The following is a 26,733-nucleotide window of genomic DNA, read 5'->3' as shown; positions in this document are numbered from 1 at the left end:
CGCAGGATGATAAAGCAGTATGGGGGGAAGCTGCGCGACAACCGGGGTGCACGTAGATTTGGTTTCTCACAAGGGTCGCGGTTGTGCAGAAGGGGCTGCGTTGCTGTGTTAACAAGAAGAGAGGTGACCGTTGCTATCACTATTCATGATAAGCTGTCTAACTCATGGCGAAAAGGAGCGGTCAGTGGGCAATTAAGAGACAAGGTACAAACCAGATCCAAAACAATCTGCCGCAGGCTTCACGTTACGGCACCAGAAAAGGAGGGAACCAATGAATTTGAATTTTGAAATGCTTATAAATCACAGGGGGCATCCACCGAATGAGCTACACTTCTGAGAAAAGTAAGCTATTGTGCCTTCCCACTGCTATGGAACTATTCATTATCTACGCTCAAGGAGTAAGCTCGAGGGTTGTGATATGGCCAATGGAGATGCAGGACTTTCTGAATAGTATGGTGTTGACAGCTGCAGGCACCGCGCAGAGTTCAACACCGACGGTAGGGGATGTGCTGGAAATGGTTAGACACAAAGCAGAACTGGTCTGAATGTCGCTGCCTAACCCATGGGCTGGTTGGTGAACTATAAAAGATAAGGGAAAGGCTGTAAATATGGAGGAAAATGGTGGAATTGCAATTAACAAGTCGTCTCTGATGCACCTTGAAGATTGGGATCTCGCGGACAACAGAAATGGTCTTGCAAAATTGCAACACAATATGCAGCAGACAATGCGTATAGAAGATACGAAATTGGAAATTTTCTGCGTTGGCACGAGGAGTTCGCGTATGCAGCACCCCAGCTAGAGCTAAAATCCTATGAGGGGGTGTTCTGTGTTAACCGAGAAGAGAAGAATAAGCATTATCGGTTGTGTGAATTGGTAGAGGCAATGAAGCAGGAGCTGGAAGAAGCGTTGCAGGAGACAAAGAGGGAATGGAAGAACGAAGTGCATCACTCACAGGGAGGTGAACCACGGGGCCTAGGCAGCGCATATCACCACATCAACGAGTGACTCAGGAAGAGTCACGATGATTGTGTTGGGGTCTTGTTGGGTAGCGGAGGCCCCGTGTAACAGTTTTGGGGCTTAAAGCCTATAAGTTAGGGTAATAATATTGTAAATCTCCGAAATGCACGGAGCACGAAATGTAATAGGTCGAGTCAAAGGGTTGTCCGCCCAGAAATAATATAGAATAATAGGAAATAAGTTGGCCTGCTCTAAGGGTAGAAGGAAATTCTTTTTTTTGGTTGATCTGGAAGGTGTGGGTTTGTGAAGGCAATAGTGGATCTAGGTCTGTAAGTCCGAGTTGGGTTGGATAGTAGTGGAATAGGCTCTGCAACTGTGTGCGCAGAGGCCTGGTAGAGTCTGCAGCTGTGTATGCAGACCCCTGTAGTTGAGTGCGCAGGGTGGGAAGTGGATTGTACAGAACGAAGATACCAATAAAGCTAAGTTGGTTTTGAAATACTGTGTTGATTCTGAAATATTGTGGATCTGGTTAATTTCTTTTTTATATATCTTTTTTATCTGTACACTTATGCTTATGTTCTAAGTTTATGCAAATCTATAACATTTCTGGGTGTGAGCACTAGTTATCTCTAGTAAATGTTTGCTTAAAGACTGTAAGAAGTAGATCTGATCTCTAACAAACTCATTAATAATAAGAATTAAGGAATTGCCTTGTTCCAGATCTACGCAGAAGCAGAGTGGCACGAGGCAATAGATTGGTTCACGAACCTTCCAAAACACATCTAGACATCCCAAGGGTGCGGAAACCTGGTTCCAGCACCCTCCCCTGCTACCTCGGGTGAGACTTCAGTCCGCGCTCCACGGACTGTTGCTGAAAGGGCCGGTAGTGCGGGATTTGTTTGGCTAATAACTCTTCCGAACCTGGGTCAGGCCCCAATAAGCCAACAAGAGGTAATATGTTCCCTTTTTCTTTTAAATTGGAGTTCGAAGCAACAAACAATGTGGTAGAATATGAGTCCTTGATCATTGCTCTACAAACAACAAAACAAATGGGAGTCAAGTCAATTTCTATCTTTGGAGATTCAGAGCTAATTATAAAGCAAATAAAGAACGACTGTTAGGAAAAACACCCTAGGCTTAGGGCATAAAGAAACGAAGTGTGGGATTTGGTTAAGAACTTCTTTGAAGCTTTCAACATTCAGTTCATTCCAAGAGATGGAAACAGATTAACGGATTCTTTGGCTGTGGCTGTTAATACTTTTAGGCCTCCTATTAATCCGAAGCTAAGATATGAGATTGAAATGAGGCAGAGGCCTTCTGTTCCTGATAATATAAAGAACTGGTAGATTTTTGAAGATGATCAACAGATTAAGGAATTTGATTGAAGATTTTTAGGGCACAGATATTGATCAAGATGAAGATGAAGCAGCAGAAGGTGCGGAGGTAAGTGGTTTGAAAAATTCTATAGTTGATCAAAATATTATTCAATTGAAAGATAATACTCTGCCAAGGGGACTTGTCCCTCTTGAAAGACTTTTTAACTCCAATGATGTAGCTATTATTTCACAAAAAATTCCACAGGATGAGAAGGTTCAAGATTACAATATTGGAACCTAGGAGGAGCCCAGGTTAGTCAAATTATTCAATGGAGTTCCACCTAATTATAAGGAGAGATATATTAAACATTTCAAGGACTATGTTGATTTTTTGCTTGGTCCTATGAGGATCTTAAAACATATGATGTAAGTATTATTCAGCACAAGAGTCCATTGGAAGAGGGGATTAAACCATCTAAGTAGAAGATCAGGCAGATAAACCTTCTACTTTTACCATTGATCAAGAAAGAAGTCAAAAAGTTGCTTGATGCCAAGATTATAGTTCCACTCAAGTACTCTGACTGGGTGGCCAATTTAGTGCCTGTAAGGAAGAAGAATGGAGAGATAAGGCTATGTGTAGACTTTAGAAATCTCAACAGGGCTTCCTTGAAAGATAACTATCCATTACCTAAAATGGATCATGTGCTTCAGAAGGTAACAAGATCATTCAGGATTTCAATGCTAGATGGGTTTTATGGGTATAACGAAGTGGCTATGGATAAAGAAGATCAGAAGAAGACTGCATTCACAACTCCTTGGGGAACCTTTATGTATGCTAGAATTCCTTTTGGGTTGATGAATGCAGGTGCTACATTTCAGAGGGCTATGGACATTGCTTTTGTGGGAGATAAGTTTGTAGTGATATACTTGGATGACATCACTATTTTCTCTAAGTCTGATGAGGAGCATCTAGACCATCTAAAAAAGACTTTTGAGAAATGTAGAAGATTTGGGCTTTCCTTGAATCCTAAGAAGTCCATTTTTGCTTTGGAGGAGGGAAAACTGTTGGGCACATTGTTTCTAGAGATGGAGTGAACATAGATCTAGCAAGGGTGCAAGTTGTGCAGAAAATACTTTTGCCCAAGAGTAAGAAGGAAATTCACAAATTTGTAGGAAAAATAAACTTCTAAGGAGGTTTGTGTCCAATTATGCAGAAATTGTAAAAGAAATTACTAATATGTTAAAGAAAGAGAATGAAGTGCATTGGACCAAGGAAGCCAGAGATTCATTCTCTAGGATTAAAGAAGCATTGCAAGCTGCTCCAGTCCTAATAAGCCCTGATTATCAAAAACCTTTCCAAGTTTTTTCATTTGCATCACCTAATTCAATATCTGCTATCTCATTACAGAAAAATGATGAAGAAAAAGAGCAGTTGGTTGCTTTCTTTAGCAAGATTCTCAGAGATGCTAAACTAAAGTATACTATTCTTTAAAAGCAAGTATATGCCTTAGTAAAATCCCTAAAGGCCTTTAGGACCTATGTGTTGCAGTCACAGATCATTGCTTATGTACCAAATGTTGCAGTAAAGGATGTCTTAGTCCAGAGCGATATGGAAGGCAAAAGAGGAAAGTGGATAACCAAGATCCAAGAGTATGACTTGGACATAAATTCCACAAAGCCAGTGAAGGGCAAGGATTGGCAAAGATGCTGACAGAGTCAAACTTTCAGGCATTGGGAATCAACTTGCTGACACCTGTGAATGAGGAAGTAATTGAAGAAGGTGAAGAAAATACAGACCCAAGTATGAAGATTAGGTATAAGTTTTTATGTTCAGAATGGTACAAGCACATAGTCCATTATTTGTGTTTCTCTCTTGTCCTCAATCTTTGGATAGAACAAAGTATAGAGCATTCAAGATCAAAGCAAAACCATATGTGATTGTTGAGGAAATATTGTATTGGAAGGATCTTGTAGGAATTTTGTTGTTATGTTTAACAGAGGATGAATTTATAGAGACCATTAAGGATTATCATGAGAAGTTATGTAGAGGACATTATAGTTGGAAGGCTACTACATAAAAATCCTCCAGGTAGGGTTTTATTGGCCTACTCTATTTGGTGATACATATAAGTTTGTCAGAAGCTATCAGAAGTGTCAACTTTTTGTTGAGAAGAAGAGGTTAGCTCCCTTGCCTTTGAAACCAGTCTTCACATAAGAACCATTCATAAAATGGGGACTGGACTTTGTTGGAGAGATTAACCCACCTTCAAGTGGACAACACAAGTGGGTTCTCACAGCTACTGATTATTTCACCAAGTGGGTAGAAGCTATACCTACTAAAAGGGAAAATGACCAGGTGGTGATGAAGTTCTTAGAGGAGAATATTTTCAACAGATTTGGATGTCCTGTCAAAATCATAACAGATAATGCTCCAGTATTCAATTCAAGTAAGTTTATTTCTTTTTTTCAAAAATATAATGTTATTTTATCCCATTCAACAACTTATCATCCACAAGGAAATGGATTGGTTGAATCCACTAACAAAACTTTGATGAAGATCCTTAAGAAAACTATTGTAGAGAACCAGAAAGACTGGGATTCTAAGTTAAAGTTTTCTCTATGGGCTGCTAGAGTGACTACAAGAAGGTCTACAGGCAAATCACCTTTTGAGTTAGTGTATGGAACTCAATCTTTGTTCCCAAGTCAGCTTGTGAAGCCTGTGATTACAATGCTTCAGGAGGCAAAAGAAGAGCCCAACACTTTGATAAGAATAATGAATAAGGTAGTGGAGTTGAGTGAAAATAGGGATAAGGTAAGAGACAACTTGATTATGTATCAATCAAAGATGAAGGGTATTTTTGACAAAAAAGCTAGAGAGATTGATTTTAAAGTTGGAGATCTGGTATTAAGGTGGGATACTAGAAGAGAAGATAAGGGTAAGTATGGAAAGTTTGATCCTCTCTGGTATGGCCCATTAAGAATTATAGAAGCAAGGACAAATAATGCATTCTTCCTAGAGAATGTCGATGGTGAATCTTTGCAGTTGCCTGTCAATGGGTAGTACCTCAAACATTACTTCCAGTTCTGAAGCATAAGCATCCTGTCATTGTAGGTACCAGAGCGAATTCATTGTACAAATTCCATAGAAGTTTAATTGGCTAAGCAATATGTGACTCTATGCCCGAGGTGAAGGCACTGATCCGCGGTTCTTAGTGCTTCTGTGGCAAAAGAACTATCCCCAAGGGGAGCCAGATGTTGTAGCATCCATTGTTCTTTTTAATTAATTAATTAATTTTTTTCCAGTTTTATTAAAAAAATGAAAAAAATCAAATATTATGTTGTAGAGAAATAAGGGGAAAAGCGGAAATTTGAAAGAAATAACTTATTTTATTTTATTGACGGCTTTTGAATGTGAGAAACCCGCGAGAAGATTTGAGTCGTTCGCTTGCAAGGCAACAGATCTCACGTGGGTAACTAGAACAAAGTTTATTTCAGAAATCAGACGTGATGGTGTATGAAATGCAGTTTAATCCATTGAAGTCCGGATCAATCGCAGTTGTCCATCGAAAGGGACGAGATCCGACGGATATCGCGTCGAAAAGTAATCGGGTTTTATTTTTAAAATCGGACCCGATAAATCTTTAACTGGTAGTTTTATTTCTTATCGGGTCCGTGTGGGAGTCAAAGGGTTGTTGAAAAAACAGACGTGATAAGGTTTTGTTCAACATGTTTAAAGTTTCATTGAATTCTGAAGGATTGGACCGTCCATTGACTAGGTGATCAGACGGTGATTGCACACAACTCAGGCGGACATGATAAGTTTATGAACTAGAGTATAAACCCTTTTTGGTTCCGTGATTTGCCATATTTCGCATAAATCAACCGATTTCACTGTTTTAGCAAAATAACCAAAGCTAGAGACGGACGACTGAAATTCCAATGGCAACGGTAATTAGTTAGGTTTCTTTGTGTTTCCACCAATCGAAACACTCCCAATACATACATGGGCCCAAGTCCACGCACGAAGTTTTGTCAAAATGCAGTTTGTTGTGTTAAAATAGTTTAACCATTATCAAAACATCTACAGAGAAACTTCATCAGTAGCCAAGTCACAAATCTGAACAACGAACAACCATTCTAAATTATGTTACTTCTTGTTATTTTATTTTCTTGAGAATGAGGTGTCTTTTACCCTCTAATGTAATATTATGTAGTGATTTTTACTTTAGACAGTTAGTAGATAGTTAAGCAGTTTGACAGTTTTGGTGATTACCAATTGTCTCATAATGTATAAAAGGAGGAAAATTTACAGAGAAAGGGTTCGAATTTTGGAGAACTTGGAGACTAGGCCATTGTATTCTTGATAAAACCATTGATTAATGAAAAAATCAGAAGTTTTCCACACATTGTTGGGTATGATTTTGTGACTTCTTTGTTTTGTGTCATCATATGTTTTCTTCCTTTAAGTATGGTAATGAAGCTGCAGGTCCTTATTTGCTTATGTAAATGAAGTTAAAATCCATTAAAAGAGCACTCCTATACTTTAAGTTCCTACCTCTGCAATTCTTCTAAGTTAAAGATAGTAGTTTATGTGTAAGACAACATATTATCTTTAACTTCTCCAAGTGTCATAGATAGTAGATTCTGTGTAAAACAACATATTGTCTCTGACCTCTTCAAGCTTTCTTCATTCATCATTTATATTCAACAATCAAATGGCATTCTGAGTTTTTCATGTCATCTAAGTATTAAGGGTTAAAAACCAAGTCTTTCAGGTCCTTCATTTGAGAATACAACATACAATTAAGTGACAAGCAAGTGACAATAATTATAAACATTAATGTCTTAAGAAAAATTTCTACACAGCCAGGAAATTAGTTTCTTAAGGGACGACAAGACTCAAACCAAAAGAAGCAACCAGGGCATACCGAGGCTAAACCACCTCACCCTCATCAATAGAAACCAAGATATACCGTAATCCATCCTGGATCACTAGGACAACACAATAAATATGTCATAACATACTTTACCATGATCTCCACCCGATCACTAGGCCAAACAAGCATGGATGCCACTAGATTTCTCCACCTACAATGTGAGGAATTTTCATGTCTCCTAGTCTCTCAGGGTTTACCGCAATCCAAACCCGGATCACTAGGACCTAAACCGAGACCCACTCTCAAGGCTTTACCACATATCTCGAACTGGGGATTACTAGGCCCAACGAAGAGCAAACCACCTCTTGCTTTTACCGTATATCTTGCCATTCACCGACAAGGATTCCTAGGCCCACCGAGGCAACACAATCCTGCCTTTACTGCAACCCACAGTCTGGATCAAGGGCCACTAGGCTAATGGCTTTACCATGATCTATAGTCTGGTTCAGGGACCACTAGGCCATATAATTTATCATTTGGAGATCCACCTCACTCAGCTTTGAATCCATCCAGCAATCCAGCTCAACCAAAACATGAGAACCCCATCACACCATGGCTATCCAAAATTGGCAAGGCTACGTTGAAAATACTATCACACCTGGAAAAACCCATGTAATAACAACAAAAGAACCACATGCAATACCATGCATGCCAAATGTAGAAATGAAAATACACATGTAAATCGATACCTGCAAAGAATACTGCTATAGCTTCTTGATCCTACCTTTCCCTGCTTGATCTTTGCTTCCTCTTACCTTCTTTGCCTTTCTTGATCCAATGCCAAAATGCTCTAAGAAAAATCTAAGTGTCCAAGAGCGTGTGTGAGAGAGAATAATGAGAGAGCTCCAAAATTAAACTGACAAAAGGTTACAAACTGATCCTCAAAAGCCTTTTTATTAATGAGGCATCTATTTTCTTCATTTTCCATTATTTTCTTTCATTTTTCCTCCTCACATATAACCTGTGACCTTTCACCTCCCTTTTCTCCTAATTTCCATTATTTTCATAAATAAATGCATCAAAAATTCCATTTTTCCTTTCCAAAGCCTTAGCCATTGCCTTGCCAATTTCCTTAGCCATAATAAATCAAATGAACACCCCCTAGGATGTCTTGCCCAACATTCAACTTGGAATAAGTGTCCCATCAACTGTGGTTATTATTTTTTCCTTTTTTATTACATGGAATTTTCACCATGGTTGTTATAGTGGCGCTCCACCTCTATTAGGATCTTTGCTACATTAAGATCCTGTAGTGCATCCCTCCTACTGCAACAACCTGTGCTAGTTCTACTGTTTCTTGTGGTTGTTCTCCTGTGTGACAGAGATATGAAGCACCTATCAGTTGAACATGCCTAATATCTGCATGAACAAATCAATAGTTTAAGTATTAGAAACATAAAAAACACAAAAAAAATTACAAAACTTTCAAAAATTAAAATGGTCAAAATATCTTACCTATAACATCCCATTGCTCACCCTTAGGAAGCACAAGCTCAGGGTCATTGCAAAAATCCATCCCTGCATATGGATAATCATTGACCATAATGAATTGTCTGCACAACCATCCAAAAAAGGCTGGTGAAAAACTGATTGTCGACGGACCTACATGTCGGGACATATGATCTAACCACATCCTCATCCATTATACCCTCAGATAAATGGGCTCAAGTGTAATCTGTTGAGGCTGTAGTAATGGAATCTATTCTAGGGCAAAAGAGACTAAGATGGAACTATATCCAAAGTTTTTCAACTTTCCCTCTCTTGCTTTAGACAATTGTTCTTTCATATTGACCAATACTCCCTCACTCCAGTTGAAGACTGTTGGCTCCAAACACTCCACACCATACTACATGTATGATCTGCTAACTACATGAAGTGTTGAGCTACTTTCCAATATGACAATAATGAACAAGATCATTCTTAAGGGAAAATGGGTTACATCTTTTATGCTGATATTTCCATCTCTAGTTGGCTTGGATTGAGGTCTGCAGTAAGTAGTGATATAATATTTCACCGTTTCTCCACCCCTTCTCCCACCTAGGAGAGATATGGGGGCCCCTCTATTGGATAAACCAATCAAAAAATATTTTTTCTCTACTGTAATCTCGAGCAGATTTTCCCCAAATCTGAATTCCTATGCTTGCACATCCCATGCATGAACAAGATATGCTAGTAGTTCCATATGCTGCCTCATACCAGGAAACCAAAAGAATTTCAACAATCCACAATCTTTTAGTGCCTAGATGGTAGCAGGATCATTAGCTGCATTTAAATCCTATTCTTCATGTTCTCTTTCTCTCCAGATAAAGGCCATTTTATGCTAATGAAGACCTGAAACATCAAGAAGAGACTCATTAGGATCCTTTCCATGCAATGAAACTCAAATTTTTTGAGGGAAACTGGAAAAAAAAAATTGGATTTGCACCCAACACACCCCCAAGAGGAGATATAGTGTGTTGCACCCCTCCCTGCAGTGTACCCTCACTTAGGTTCAACACACCTTTCGACTACTTGGGCCTGCGTTGGTCCTAGGGTGAGTTTTTTGAACCATAGGGCCCTCAAAAATACCTAAAGCTTGCATGAAATCACAAAATGGGACCATGAATTGAAAGAGAAAGGTCTTAGATCTTACCTGGAAGTGATGATGCTTGAAACGATCCACCAGATTGAGCGTAATCAGCTACAGAAGATCGAGGGAAAAAACTACTCAAAACTCTCATTGTTGAAGGTAAATGTGAAATGGTAAATATGAATAGTCATTTTGAATATTTATGGTTGTTTATTCCATTATTTTATTCACATTTAATGTTTTGACCTAGTAACAACCCATTTTTACCATGAAACATGTATTTTTAATCCTTTTTGTGATGTTCTAAGTAGGTTAAAAACTGTTTAATGGATTTTTTCATGTTTTGTACAAATTATTTTGACTGAGGAACACAATTTTATCACTTTTTCGGGTTTTGAAAACCTATGAAAAAGAAACCCTTTGGAATCCTCTTTCAGCTCTTTTCAGACTCCCAAAATATGAAAATATTGTCGAGCACTTGTCGTTTCGAACTCGTAAAAATAAATGAAAAGACATCTACTTAGTTTAAGTTTAATCCTTTTCCAAACTGAGATAGACTAACTACGAAAAATGTATACCTTATTCGAACATGGCTAAGAGGTTCTCTTGGGTATTATTTTCTGTCCTTTCGGACCTAAGGAACTATCTACAAAAATGAACATCTGCAATTTTCTTTTTCGCCTCTTTTTCAAACTCTCTAAACATGAAGAAGATTTCGAGTTATACCTTTGTTGGACTCATCAAACAATGATGGACACATAATTCATGATGGGACAAAACCACTCCTTCTCTAGGTTTTTTAAATATTCTTAGAGGGATTCATCTAAAGGATGAACTTACATATCAAGCATATGTTATCCTCCTCAATATTTTTAAAAAATAAAGAGGTACCGACCAATATGGTTGGGGAAATTGGGAAAACATGGTACTCCATTTGTTAATGGCAGCGAGTCACTCTTGAACACGACACTCTTCCACCTCATGTCCACCCTTTTATCGTAGCAACAAGTGATATTTTGTCAGAAGTTATCAATCATCAATCCCCTATGTGTCAAAAGTGATTCACTGATGAATCAATCATCCGATATTTAGGGTGACTTTCGATGACAAAGTTGACAAAAACTTGACTGGGAGATGTACTGGAAATATCTTGTGAAGCCACACAATCAGTGGCTAATGCTCCGCTGCCTTGCTGACTCATCCACTCATATGCTTCCTGCACTTTCAGATGCAGTGTACACTGGACAACTACACATGAGGACAGGTCAGCCCCCTGAAGTTAAGCCAATGTTAGATATTTACGAGCTCAAACAGTGAATGGAAGAATAGACACAATTACATTCATGAGCTCGTCATTTCAAGAGCTTCTATTTCTATCTTATTGTCTCTTATTTTAAGGAGATTTGTTTCAACCTCCTCAACACTTTTTATGTATTTTTCTATTTTTACATTTTAGTTTTGTTATATACACCCTTTCATGTCTACAAAGAAAGGGTCCTGAATTTTATAAAAGAAGGCTTTGGAAGCTTGCCCTTTTTTACTTTCAAGCTTACCTTAGTAGAATGACCGGATCATGGTCCTCAAGTTTTGTAGCGAAGGCTTTGAGAACTTGCACTTTTGTATTCTTGAAACCATCTTAATGAGAAAGACTAGACCAGAACTATTTCTTTCATGAGAAAAATAACATACATCGGGTACTTTTATCATTGTATTTCTGTTTTGTTTATGAATTGATAGTCATTCCTCTTTATATTGTTTATTATATGTATCTTTTCTAACACAGTTTTGCATTAATTCATTTCTGAACATGCTAGAATTGTCATCTTTAATACATATATAAGTGATCTATTAATTTATTTGATTGTGATACAAATTTCATCAATTATTTTGATTAACTATTTAATCAAAATAATTATCTTAAATGCTTTTCATTTCTGCAAGTGTTTGATTAATCTTTATTATCATGCACTAAGGACAATTATTTTAGATCACATAAACATAAGTAATCCTAGGTAATAGATAGATTAATACATGTATTTCAGTTTATAATCACTTCCATTTATCACCTAGATTTGGTTATAAGCACTCTACATCCATTCTATCACATTTTATTGGGAAACTGGTCCCATTATATCCAGTCGGAGCCACTATTCCAAACGGAAAAGGGATAGTATTCAAGTCCTGGACCGAGTGGTTGTCCCCAATGTTGTTGCAACTATTTTCGAGGCATCAACATTATGTATATGCTTCTTTGAATTGACTTGCAGGCATGCTCGTTCTCGAGGAAGCAAAGGGTTTGGACCCTACAGGGACATCATCAAACGTAGGACCTTCACGTACATTTCCAATTCCATGTTTAGTAATTCATATGTTTGACTGCTCTTTGTTGATTATCTTGTTCTGCTCTGTTGAGGTTTTCAACCCTTGCCTTAGGGAATTTTTCCCGCCAAAAATGGGTATGCTCAAAGTGAAGGAGGGTTCAATGACAAAGTATTGCAATGGGTTATGGCAAATTAGTGTGGGATCTTTATGGCCCCCTCTCTCGATTTTCCCGGTAATGGGTTTAGTGAAATTGGAAACTCTCTTCGAATATTAGACAAAATACATTTCAACTATGGAAGCCGAATTGGTCAACCTTAAAAAAATTGTAGTTCTCTTAATCATAAAAAAGAAGAATGGACCTAGCATCTTTGTGCCTTCCTCAACTTCAGAGCATGGATTCCCAAGTAGAAATGTTTTAGCTTAGTAAACATAGAACAAAGCTCAAGTAAAAGAAGCAAATAATTCAGGATGAAATTTTCTTTTGATCTACTAGTTTTTAATTTTGAATTATTATTTTCTTTTGATCTACTAGTTTTTAATTTTGAATTATTATTTTTAACCACTTTTAAGTATTTTTATAGATATTACATGTATTAGCTTGAAATGCACCTCATGTACTACAAGAATTTCTAGGTTTTAAATGTTTTGGTGGAAAATGTATCAAATTTGATGTGCAACCAATGAAACAAAACTTTTTAAATGTATTCTTTATTGTAAGTTTTTGTACAACTTTATGTATCCTCCGATTACAATTTAATCTCAAAAAATAATAATAATGAATTTTAACATAGGGTTATTTTAATAAATTCATTGTCTCAATTTTATTTTATTTTATTAATCATATCATTTAACTATCATTTTCTTTTATAAAATGTGAAAAGTAGTGAAGTCTTTTTAAATTTTGACCTAAGTTTCGATTTTTAGTTAATATAATACTTTAATTACATGTATTATTTATCCGAATTGGATCCTCAAACACTCTTAAAAGTTTCCTAAACTCTGTAAAACTCTTACCAAAGTTTCAAAGTGCTATGGATGTCGAGCTTATCAGAAATAACCTCTGAACAATGGCAATTTGTGGTCAACACGGAGCAACAAGGACCCTCAGTCAAAGCGCGCAGACCATTGGCCCATGGTAACTGCGTGCTAGCGCAAACTGGAAAAACGGGAAGTCAGATCCAAAAACAGAGGCAATTTCTGATACGCGATTAGCACTAAAGCGCTAATCGCGTATCGCAAGGTGTCCCCCTCAGTGAAGGAAAGCCTCGAGCGCTTGGTCATGGGGAAAAGCATAAAACCGAACAAAATCGTCGATGCCATTAGAAGGCAAGCCCCGCGTTAAAATCGGCAGGATATCGAAAGGCCCTCAAGCGGTAAGCGGGTTCGACCGAGTCCCGCCCAATTCCATACAACGGGTGACACGCGTCCAGTGGATGAGAGAGAAAATCGCTCTCATCGCACGGGTAAAGGTCATGCTACTTACCCACGTGATATGGACGGAGACCATAGGATCTGGAGGCCCCAGATCAACGGCGGAGAAGCAATCCGACGGGTGACCAGATTCGACAGGGAAATAGGCTGAGGCAGATAAGATTTGAGATCTGGCATGACTGATGAGTTGGCGGAGGAATCAGTTTCACGGGCAATCTTGGAGCAACAGAAATAACGATCGTTCAAAGAGAATTGACACTCAGTTTGTGGGGAAACAGGTGGCCACCTCTCTGTGAAGCATTACAGTGATGATGACGCAGAGCAGGGGAATTCTAGCAGACAGAGGTAGGAGATCTAGAGAGTCGGGAAGCAGAAATGAACAGTTAGGGAGCAAATTGGCTTTAAGCCACGAGCAGACAGAGAAAGCAAGGAAGAGGAGAAAAACAATAAAGGAGAGCAAAGAGAGAGAAAAGCAAAAAAATTGCAGAGAACAGAGAAGTCGAGCTGACCTACAGAGCAAAGGCAGCATCGACAGACAGAGACAGAGAGAGTCCGAGAGTCTGTGAACTCCAGAGAAGGCTTGAGAAGTTCAAGAAACTCCTCTGTGTCAGGTATAGAGTACCAAATTGGACTCATACCAGTGAGACAAGTTGAGGTCGAGATTCAGTAAGGGGAGTCTGTGTAGTCTAGAGACTTGGGGAATCCAAGTACAGTCCTACTTATCATTATTTGTTAAGTGAGACTCAATTTGAGCTCACTGTTGTAAAACTCTGCTTTTTAAGACACAATAGAAAGGCCACCACTAAAGGCTGGACCAGGAGACATAGCCCAGGAGGATTGGGTCAACTCCTTATTAAATTTGTTGTGTTTATGTGTTTGCTTACTGTGTTCTCTTACTGTTTCAATGTCTGTGTATTTCGCAATCTTATCGATCCGTTGCATAGAATAACATAGACATCCCCCTAGCACATAATTCTGTAATACCTTCATTAATTAATTGAGATCATTCACGAGTGATTTCTGATCAATTATTATATTAATTTATTAAGTGTGGCAAATGATTTAAATGTTTTATTATTTTTTTTGTACTCTATGTTAATGTGATTTGTAAGGGAATGCGCAATTATAAAGAAAAGCATATCTAATATAGGGGAATACTCAATTATAAAGAAAGAGCCTATTTAATATAGGGTATTGGGGGATATTTTTTATTTTTTATTTTTTGGAAATTTATTTTAATTTAAAGATAATAATAATAATAAATAAATTATGGTTTTTTTGTTTAATAAATATGGAAATGGTTTTAACCATGTAATTGATTGGGTCATAATTTAAGCGGAACAATGAGGAGAATTTCAAATAGATTTATTGTGTATTTTCAAAAAGAAAGTAATGTTACACTATAATCAAGTCATCATACAAGTAAAAGTGAAATTAAACACTTTGGTCTTGATGAGGCTAGAAAATGGAGGTAAGTTTATTTTGGTTTTAATATTGAGTTGCACCATGGCTGGTGTTATTCCATGGAAGAAGGGAATCTAATACTCTAGTTTTGACCCTTGACTTATGATAGATTAGAGCGTGCATATATTGTAAATACATGGTTATAGTGATGGAAGGCAAGTTAGTTGAGAAGAAAATAAAAACACCTCTTGGTGATAGTTAACAATAAATATTTTGTGTATGTTGGAATTATAAGGTTTCTTCTTGTGATTTCATTGTTTCTAATGTGTCTATAGAATTTAAAGAATGTGTATCTCATTCTACTTCAGATTAAAAAATGTGTTAATGATAGAAGTCAAGCCATGTAACCTTAAATAAATAACCCATATGTATATGATGTAACTATACTAGTATGGATTCTTGGTTAGAGCTCAAGATTAAGGCTCAACTAGTGAATGGCAAGGCATATATAATGTAAATATAATTGTTTGGATAATGTGGTAGGCTTTCCAAGCTAAGCTCAAGCTATGTAAAAGTTAATGTTGGAATATAATGGTTCACAATGCTTGTGGAGAGCATGAGAGGAGCTATGGTGGAGGGAAAGAGAAAAGAGGACATATGAAAAAAGCAAGTCCTCTATTTTCAAGTGTCATGCATAGATTTCATCTCTTTTCCACCATGTCATTTATCTACATTGACTTATAAAAAGCAATCCTCGAATGCATGTAAAAAAATGGTGGGAAATTTTTTTCAAGTAATCATTGAAGTGTGGGTCAAATACAATCATCATGAAGAAGTCTAAGAGTAATTCATTATTCATGTCAAAAGGAATGTCTACCATCATTTCTGTCAACTCTCATTTTCATTCATTCCATTCATACTACCATTCTTCCATTCATGCTCATGTTTCTCATATTGTGTTTTACATTGCTCACCAACAAGCAACTTGGAAATTAACCAAATTAATATTAGGAAGAGATGATTGCAAACTTTGGATGAGAGATGGATGGTTGTAGGAGAGCATTGGGGCTGAGCTAGTGAGGAATCCTTCACTGACCTTATATTCACTTCTGATGGGGACCTTGAAGGCCAAATCCTATTTTGGAGGCTATTCCCAAAATGCATTCAATGAATTTGACTCTTTCTACCTACATTAAAAAACATTGGAAGGGAAGAATATCCTTGAGGAATTATTGAATAACTAAGAATAATATCCTCTTAGTTATGTGGGGTATGAGAATAGAATGCCACAGTTGTTTAATTGCTAGATGAAATTCTTTGTACTGAGCATATAGGCTTGCCATGAGATAAATGGTTACATTGAGTGGTATCTACATTAAATGCTAATGATAGGGTGGAAATTTTCTTGTATCCAATAAGTTTCTTGGAATATCTTCTATTAAAAGATAAATTTTATGTTTTTCCTTAACATTTAACAAATTAATGTTATCTTTTGTTGTGAAAATATGTGGCATCATATGTTGTGCATGTATTTATAATTTAACTTTGAGTACGGAAACTTCATTGCCATGAAATGCGTTAATCCATATTTAGATGTTTCACACTTTTTTAATTATTCTGTAATACTCATGCATTGTTGTTAATTTTGGTTTTCTATGGGATACCTCCATTGAAATTATGATGATTTAGTCTTTTGAGGGTCAAATTTCAAAAGCCATATTTAGTGGCTACCCATATCGTCACTCCCCCAGTGGGAATCAAATCAATCTATTTTCATGCAATTCGAGTGACTAGATGTAAAACAATTTTCTATGATTGAGCAAGGATGCCACATTGAGAATGAATATTAAATACATTCTAGTGGGTTCATTATGTCCATTGTAGGTATGTTTATTGTCTAGTGGCTCTTTTTCAACTCCATTCCTTATTTGTTTGTTGTTAGCTATGTACATCTTAAAATGGGATTTTCACAATATCATTCTATGGACATGTATTTTCACCTAGAGGGGAAACTAGTTTAATTACACTTAATATAACCATCAAGTTGTGACGTTAAACTAATAAGTCTCTCTTCAAAGCCATATTTTTGGGTCAAAAGCACCAAAACTAACCCCCGAATAAAAAACTAGTGCTACCAAAATCACTATAACTTTTTGAGGTCAAAATTACAACATTATGTGACCATGGTCTTAAATCTATGTTAAGTTGCAATTAAAAACTTTAATATCAACTCTATTATCAAAAAGTAGTGCTTCCAAACTCAGCCCATTTTTTTTTGTTTAAAATTACTTGTTTGAAATCATGACCTTAAGAATCGATATCATTGCAAACAAAAAACTCAAAATGAAAACAGGGGCTACCAAATGCACCCGCTTTTTGTCCAAGGTTAAAACTATAACTCATTTGAGTTTGTGGTCTTTGCAACCAGTACCATTGTAAACAAAAACATTAAAATCAATTCCCGAACCAAGAAGTGGTCATGCTAGTAGCACCCACCTTTTTGTTTAAAGAAAAAAAATACAGTCTATTGGATACAATGGTATTGACAACTAGTGCCATCAGGAACCAAAACCCAAAAATCTATGCTTTAATCAAAATGTGGTGCTACCCGTAGCACAATTGTTTTTTTATCTAAAACTGCCACACTAAGGAAAGAATGCTTTTTTTAAATGATTAAAAAAAAAATCTTTCAAAGAAAATTTTATGTCAAATATTAAAAAATAAGAACACTGATTTAAAACAAAAACAAAAAATTAATAATAATAATCAGAAGAGCAACATCATGTGAAATTCTTGGAATTGTCTTGCCCCATCTCTTTCTAACTGTCCCCGTGTGTCACACCCCATCCCTTGCTTTTTACCCATTGACACCTCTTCTTTAAGTGGTGGGTATAGGTGGGAGAGGGAAGGGGGTAGAGTAAGCGGAAATTTTGTTGCCTTTTTTTTAAATATATGTTTTTAAAATTTGTTTTATATTTGTTTTTTAAATAATTTTTTAATATTTAAATTGTTTTAACAATTTTTTAATATTCAAATTGTTTTAATAATTTTTATATGTGCACCCCCCGAGGAGGGTGCTCAAGAGTGGGTGTTATCCCCATCCCTACCTTGATATGATTTTAGCTCACACAAAAAGGATCCCACTATATCTGGTGTATTGCATGCACTCCCATCACTTCATCGATCATGGCACGAAGTCGGCACAAGGTTAAATGTCATTTGAATATTGCAAGTGGCATAGGGAGGTACAAAAGGACTCAACAGGAAAATTCTATCAGATTGTCAAAGTTAGAGGAAAAAATGTCAACTTTCACCGTAAGTTGGCCATTCTATCCAAGAGATCAGCTAACATCTCCTTCTCCTTAGATGAGGGTAGTGAACAACTAGCAAAGATGCCTGAAGATTCTACAAAATATATGTTATGGCTTACTAGTTTTTTGCTTGCAGCACTATTAGCATTTGTTTGTCTTCTCATGCCGATGTATATCAAGGTCTGGCACAACTAGCCTATATTTATAAGTTTCTATTAACAATATGCTCTAGTTAGATGAGGTCTTAACAATATCAAGACTCTAAAATTATGTTGTTGGTTTGGTTTCCCTTTGGGAAAACCAATAGCAGAAATTTTATAGTATATGTAATTCTCATTTGACGTAATGAAAAGTGCCTTGATTCCCAAAAAAAAAGTTCTATATGTATACTTTTTTAAAATTTTCTTACACATGCGCACACACACACACAAGGCCTTTTAAGTTTATTTTTCTTTTTTAATATTCATTTTCTCAAATAAAAAAATAAGACCAAAAAAAAAAATTGCTGCAATTAGCACCCTATTTTGATTTAAGTGTTGATTTTAAGGTTGTAGTTCATAACTATTAATTTTAGATAATAATGGTATGTTCTATGCTTAGCACAATTACTTCAATGTTCCTTAAGCATCCCAATAGCAATTTTAATTTAGATTTCCAACACCAATCACATTAACCATTAATTACATTGATAGTAAAAGTAGATAGAACATAAAACAAATGCAAAAGACAAGCCAAGACAAGAGGACACTAGATTTGGCGGATGCCAAGGAAAAAACCCAATGTGGGAAAAACCCTTTGATCAAATCTTCTTATTATTATATCAAAAAATTTGGCAAAGAGAGAGATTACATAAGTCAAATTGACTTGCCCAACTCAAAGTCAAAACAGCCCTCTCAATTTCTACAGTCAAACTTCAGCCCTAACTAGAAATTTAACGTTGGTCAAATCAGCAATAAATCATCCTCAAAACAGCTCGGTCATCCCCAGTCAAACTCATCCTAATTAGGAGGTCAAATTTAGCCCAAAACATCTTGGTCAAGCTCGGTCAAATGAGAGATAAAAATTGTTGTAATTTTATGCAGTTAAATTGCAGTCAACTTTGAAGTCAGCATTGGTCAAACTGCCAAGATTCCCTTGATTTTTGTGCCCAAAAATGCGGCCTAAAGAGACATAAAATATCCTTCAAAAACCCCTTCGTCAACGCTAATCAAACTTGGTCTGTTACTTGAAATTTCAATCCTACAATTCAGCCCAGAAAACTCGTCCCTCTTGCCACACGTGTGAGAGAGAGAAGTTTCCTAATAGCTCTACGATGCGATGAGAGTAGGAGAGAGAAGAATGTGTGAGTGATGATGATGCCAAATGAGGTGTGAGGTCACTTGTATTTATGCAATTCGATGTGGATGAAGAGATGCATCTATTAGGCTTCTTGAGCCTACATGATGATGTGATTGACTTGCGCAATTTGCACATGTGTGGGCTTAAATTCAACATCATGCTTTCGCTTGTCCAAATGAGATGATTTTTATATAAATTTCGGTCCTCTCAAAAATATGAATTTAATGCAATCATCATGTCCATCAAATGAGTTGTCCCAAGGTGGAATTTGGCCCTAGTTTCCAATTTTGGCACTCCCTCTCAACTAGGGAGAATTCCACCTGCCAATCCATACATTGTCATCGATCATCATGTCATCATGTATCATCTTTGTCATCTCATCTCTGCTCTATTGAACCATGATGTAATAATGAATAAGAATAGATCGAGATTGAGTCACAAGACCTTACCACTCTCCACAAACAAAAGTCAGTCTAGAGGTAGAACCTCAATTGATCATAGATCAAGTCGTTGAACACCATGCATCCTAGACATAGGGAGTATGGTAGTATACGATGCATCCATCGGTAGTGTTATGGTCCCTATCCACTTTTCCCAACTCATTGGCTTGATGAGAGGTACTTCCCATGAGTCTCGGACTACATGGGTAGGATGTATGCTAGGGCATCAACGAGAGAAGGTGAACCACTCATCCTATGCATATGTCAATCATAGGGGAAGGTGAACCACTCACCCTACATACATGTGTCCGCAGTCATAGGGGAAGATGAACCACTTACCCTACACACATGTCTACCATCATGGGGTATCACAGTGGAAGGTGAACCACTCACCTTGTACGCAACACACCAATAGGGGAAGGTGAACCACTCTGTTATAGACATTTTTGTGCCTTACAGCTCTAAGCATGAAATGTCCATAAACCAAGGGATCCTAAGTCCCTAAAAGTGTTGTTCCAGCTCCTAAAGAAACAAGGTCAACAAATTACAGCTTCTCCCAGAAGTTCTCCACCAGAAACTGCTCAGAACTAGTCAAATCAGGATCATTTCAGCTGCTCCACTAGCCAGCTGCGTTGCAAAGCACCCAAATACACTAGCTGGGTGCGTTGCAACGCACCTAAATGCACTACTAGGGTGCGTTGAGCGGGAAATGACAAGTGGCAGATTCATTCCACGAGGTGGAGAGACAATGGAAGCTTCCAGAATCTTCCCCAATGACACTTGCCTCACTGAATTCGACCAGTGATGAGTAAGAGGCTCTCAGTCTCCAAGTGGAAGCAAGAACTGACAGAGAGAAGCCACTAATCAGTTCATGAGTTGACTCATCCTCTTTGCATACATCTATATATGGATCCCTCACCAAGAGATCCAGAGAGGCTGGAATTTTGTACATTGCAAAGAATTGCTGTTGATTTTGAGATAGATATCAGAGTATTGGGTGATTTATGCTTTGTTGGAGGTGAAGAGGGGATCCTATGCTGGGAGGTTGATGCTGGATCAGGAATCATCAGTTGTAACTCCTCCTGGATCTTCTTGTTTTATCAATAAAACTATTTGAGTTTCTCCTACATACTTGTATATCATTGATGTTGTTTACATTTGTATGTTTAGCTTAAATCTGATCCTAAGCTGTTTATGAATATAAATCCATGTCTTTGTGTAGTTTCCTTCTTCTGTGATCTTACAGGAACTTGGTGAAGCTGGGCAAGTAAGGGAGCAGGTAGCTGGAAGCTGTCAAAGAGGAGAGAGATTGGATCAAAGGACTAGCGTAAGACACAGGTTGGTTCATCCTATTCCTCTTCGTTTATAGTTCATAGAGGAGAATACGAAAGTAGTTTTCCCTGTTTGTTTCTGAGGTCACTGTCACATCTCAGTGGGATAGGGTCGTTCTGAATAGACACTTTTCCCGTTAACAAAATGGCGACTCCACTGGGGATCGTGTCTAGTTAGTTTGTTTGTGTTTCTCTTGTTGTTTGTTTCATAAACTTAGAAGTAGCGAATCGAACTGCATTTGCCATTAACAAATGCAAAGTAGACATCTGCTACTTCAATCCATTCACTAGATCTGTTTATGATTTGAACAGCTGATTCACAAATCATCTGATTACCCTTTGTGATAGCTCTTAAACCTCTTTTAAATCTACCCTCTGATTGTGCATTACTGATTGCTTTCACTCGGCCAAAAACCATAGATTAAACTGCAAACCGTGACCCAGAACCCGGATAGAATTCTCGTTTCTGCCCCAGCGCAGGTGCTGTGAAGAGTTCCTGCATTTCAGCGCAGTTCCCGAGAGGGCAACCTGCGTTGCAATCCAGTTTCTCTATGTAGCAGGTGCGTTGATCAGCCTAGCCTTGTGCAGCTGAGGTTCTTTGCTCAATTTTTTCAGTTTTGTCTCTGATTTTTGCAGCCTGTGATCAGTGTGTGTGTCTGTTTAAAAACCCCTTTTCTTTGCCTTAATTCCGCCTCAGTTGTATAAAAGAAACTGTATATGTTTTTGTGTGTTTGTTACGTCATTTACAGTTTCCCATTGCAAAAGTAGAATAGTCATACTGTCGTCCTTTGATTTAGATCTGTCGTAAGTGTCGATTTTGATCTTAGGAGAAAGTTTATTTGCTGTTGACAGTTGATTATGCTTTTACTTTTGCCTTTGGCTTGAATTTGTGAATTTCTAGTGTCGAAACAAGTGTTTATTTCAAAATCATAAAGTGTCGTAATCGTCTCTACCTTTTGATTTCGAAAAGAAGCTTGTTTGTGTTTTTCACTTGAAAACGAATTCAAATTTGTACAACAACTTTCTTTTTAGGCATCAATATTAAGAAAGTGAAAAACAAATACATGCACATGTGCATTTGCATATTGACAGTCTGCTTGGCTTGATTTAGGAAAAGTGCATTTACAGTGTGCTCTTTGCTCTTTGAGAAAAGATTGTGTCTTTCTTTTCCCCTTGTAGCTAGGATTTTCATTGCTGAAAAGAGATAAAAGCTTGCTTATCATCTTTAGATTGCATTTTAGGAATTACATCTACATCTCGTGGTGAACCCAAAAGGCAAACTTCATAAGAAAGATCAACTTAACAACGCTTTGTAACTTAACGCACAACATTTAGGGGTCTAGGCTAGAGACGTATTCCGGCGTCGTAAAGCCTGGTAACTGTTGTCCTCACTGATGGTTGGGTGATTCCTCCACTTTGAGACGATAAGTGCCAGTATGGACTTGTGCTCCCATGTACCGTCGAGTATATATTGGGAGACCCCTATAGGCATAAAACCTTTATCCATAGGAAGCCGTGTCAGCCGCCCTACTGATCGCAATGCACCGAACACAGCATTCGGGAAGATTGACTGTCGTACCGTAAAAAGTATTCTGCAGTTTTGCAATTGGTTTGGTACTCCCTCTACCTAGACCTCCAGAGCAGTCCCTTTCGTTCCTTTTCAGACTCCTTAACGGAAAAGGTCCATCTGAGCACTTGTCACTTCGGGCTCATTAAAAATCGAAGGAGACTAGAGTCATCTTTTGTTTTTTCTCGACTCTTAAAAACTGAAAAAACAAGTTGTGTCAAAGCGTGTTAAAATTTATTTTAAACGGAATATTCATACCCTTTTCCTACGTTGATCTTTAGGTTGAGAAAATGGAGCCTACCAACCAAGGAATTCCCCTTGGTGGAAATCCTAGTCCCTTCTCCTCTTGGGGAGATGTTGGTGCGCCCCATATGGCCACATTGTCGCTTCCAGGACTGACAATTGGCTTGCCAGTATGGCTCTTCTCAACCAATGTCGTTCAGAACGCCACTATTCCTGAACAATCGAATCAACAATTAGACGAGTCCAGAGTTACCCACCAGCCTTCTACTTCCTCTAATTCTTCCTCTCCTCCTTCCTCTTCGCTTGATGGAACTGGTAAAGCTAAAAGCCAAGTTCCTAAGGAGAAGAAAGAAAAGAAGAAGAAAGAGAAAAAGAAGAAGGAGCCGAAGGCGAATGGGGGAAAACAAGTGTCGTCTAACGAAAATCCACACACAGCACCGACCAGGCCTAAATCGCCATGTGTCATTTGCAGAGGAGACCACTTTCACAGAGATTGTCCTTGCAGCCCCGGATACTAAGGGACTGGTCTCCTCGTTTGCACAATCCGGTGTCATCAACCTCTGGAGATCATGTTGAAAGCACACCGTCAACTAGTGAAAGTGAAGCCCCAGGACAAAAAGGGAAAGCTAGATTTCCTTGTAAATTGTGCGAAGGCGACCATGCCCTCCACCGTTGTCCCTTCTTAGACGAAGCTAAAAGAGTTTTGGATGATCGTCCGGTTTCACCGTTACGACTTCCTCCTGGATATAAAAAACTCTTGCCAAGTCCGTCACTAGTTGAGAATCCAGCTGGCCCGCTCAAGTGGTCGGCTGAAGCGCCTATCATTGAAGATAAACCAACTGAATCCATACCAGACGAAAGTCAAAAGGTCGAGGCGGCAGTTGACCCGGTCTTGCCTTCAGAGGTTTTATCTTCGGATGATACAGTCACTGAAGAGAACAAGGATGACACCGTCCAAATTCTCTTCATCAACACAGACTCCGACGAACATGGGGGCAATCCACCCATTCCTTTACCGCAGGGAGGAAGTTCGTCAGAGCCATACCCGGCCGTCTACTCGGTCCCACCTCCAAGCAACCTAGTTGTATCCTTCGACTGGAATCAACTAGGCAGACCCCGTTTGCTAGCAAGCATACCATTCCGAATTATCGTTCAAATATATAGAATGGTCATGGCTGGTACCATCATAGATGAGGGAGCTTCTGTGAGTATCCTTTCCTCTATTGCTTGGAAAGCGCTTGGTTCGCCATCGTTGTTGCCTGAAATGAGAAATCTGACAGGCTTTGATAAAGGAACTAGTCGACCTTTGGGGATCCTTCCCGATGTGCCCATAACATTGAGAGGGAAGACAGTTCGCATGAATGTCATGGCCGTTCAAGGACCCTTGGATTATAATCTACTCCTTGGACGAGACTATATTTATTGCATGGGAGCCATCGTCTCCTCACTCTTTAGAGTAATGTGTTTTCCGCACGAAGGAAGAGTGGTCAAGCTCGTGGACCAGCTTTCATTTCCCGGATCACGCATAGCAAATAGTCATATACCGTCCCTAAATGGTCTCTTCACGCAAGAAGTGTCTCAATCCCCAGTCCGTCCTCCCGATGAGCGTGAGTAATTCGGAGGGATATCACTGAAACCCAGGGGGCATGCGTCCTGGTCTACTTCGGCAGGAAAACTTCGGGTATAGGGTAGGTTTCCGCGGGAGAATATGACTAGTCTGTACCCCGTCCGTGATTGGAAGAGGGGTTAGTCTAGAATAAGATTCTCTTGTCAAAGTTATGTGAGTTGGCAGAACTGAGTCACTCGCCTTTGTTTATCTCAGTAGACATCGCTGAAGAAGTGTTTTATTTGTTGTGTGAATAGAACAATCTTTGGGTAACCTGTAAGAGGTAGTACCCTTCCTGATAAAACGAATGTTTTGTCAGCTCGAATAAAGGGTGACCCTTCCTGATAAAACGAATGTTTTGTCAGCTCGAATAGAGGGAGACCTCGAAACTCTGTTTTATACCTGGGGGCATGCAAACCTTTTGGAGTGCAAGCAAAGAGCGATTATTTATCTATTTTTTGGATTAGTCGTCACCTAACTTGCATAAAGAAAGGATGTGGGGCAAAAATCTAAAAGTTGTCGTTTTTACATGAGACATTCTTATCATATGACTGGATTAATCGAGCAGTTTTAGCGCATAGTTCAAGCTCGTTAAAAAATAAACATAAGACCGAGCAAATGTTTCCACCCACATTTAAGCTCGTTAAAAAATGAACTATCCCCCGGTAAATAACCACCGTGAATGAAACATTTTCAACCATTAAAGCCTTAGTCATGTTTGCACCGTCACCTCCACTTTTCCATTGGCCGATCATTCACCTCCATTTGATTGCTTACCCATTTTGAGGAACAGCTGCGAAGAGTGATTTCACTAGCCATCCTTGTGACACTGCCGTGATTGGAAAATTCCAAACCTTACCTGGAATCAGCTGCTACCCATTTTATCACTCGTTCCTCAAAAGACGAGTCTTCTTTAAGCTCTTTTCAACTGACTCATAAAATATGAAAAGATTGCCGAGTTTTGGCCTTCCAGCTCGTTAAAGTGACAGGAAGTGCTATCCCTCCTCTAGATTTTAATCTTTTTGGACCTGAGGGATTATTGCACAAAAAGATCAAGCGCTTGTTTTGTTCGGTTCGTTAAAACAATCGAAAATTCATCCCTTCTGTATTGTTTTATACTTTTTCGGACTTAAGGGATTAGATGACGAAAAAGGAATTCCGAAGTTACCTTTACGTACCTTTTCATACTTTCTAAAAATGAAAAGGACCGAGTTATCTTTGTCGTTAGACTCGTTAAAAAGATTAATAGCGACAAACTTGTCTTTAGGCGAGAACGAGTTTCACTATCGCGAGGCTCGTCAAAACATAGCGATGGGTTTGCCCGAAGGGAAAATTATAGAACAAGCATATGTTATCCTCCTCAAGCTTGACAAAAATAAAGAGGTACTGGTCAGCAATGACTGGGGAAAAATTGGGAAGAAAACTCAAAGAAACTTTATTGGTAGCAAGTCGCTCTTGAACATGACACTTCCACTCCGTGCCTAAGTCGGGTTGGGTTGTTTCATTCACCGGTCACATCACCATGGTCACGCCATACCATCCACATTTGGGGTAAATGCTACCAATCCATCACATAAGTGTCGCCAACATGTTCAAGAGAAGTCATCCAGAGAAGTCACCCGTGTCCCATCCACTACCATACATTATACCTCATTCTTTCATGACCGCCACCCTGAACCATATATCATCAGATCGTTTTCACCTCCATCAAAATCATTTGCTCCATTCTGTGTCATTGATGTGGGATTCATTAAGGCCATCCTTTGACGGATCGCTTCTTGTCGACATCAACTCATTATCCAAGAAGTTGATCTAGGAACAACCCCTTCAGTACTTTGAAGCTTGCATGCCTCAATGGCAAGTTTCTCACTTCCGGCGATGGGTATACATCAATGACCTTCGACCGAAAGATTTTGCGTGGTGTTCGACGCCAAGTCCTTTATTCACACCACGTGAATTG

This window comes from Pinus tabuliformis, chromosome J, assembly GCF_031772625.1.
Source record: "Pinus tabuliformis cultivar Carrire ecotype Pingquan chromosome J, CPIR1, whole genome shotgun sequence".
NCBI lineage: Eukaryota > Viridiplantae > Streptophyta > Pinopsida > Pinales > Pinaceae > Pinus > Pinus tabuliformis.
Note: the sequence above shows the minus strand (reverse complement) of the source record.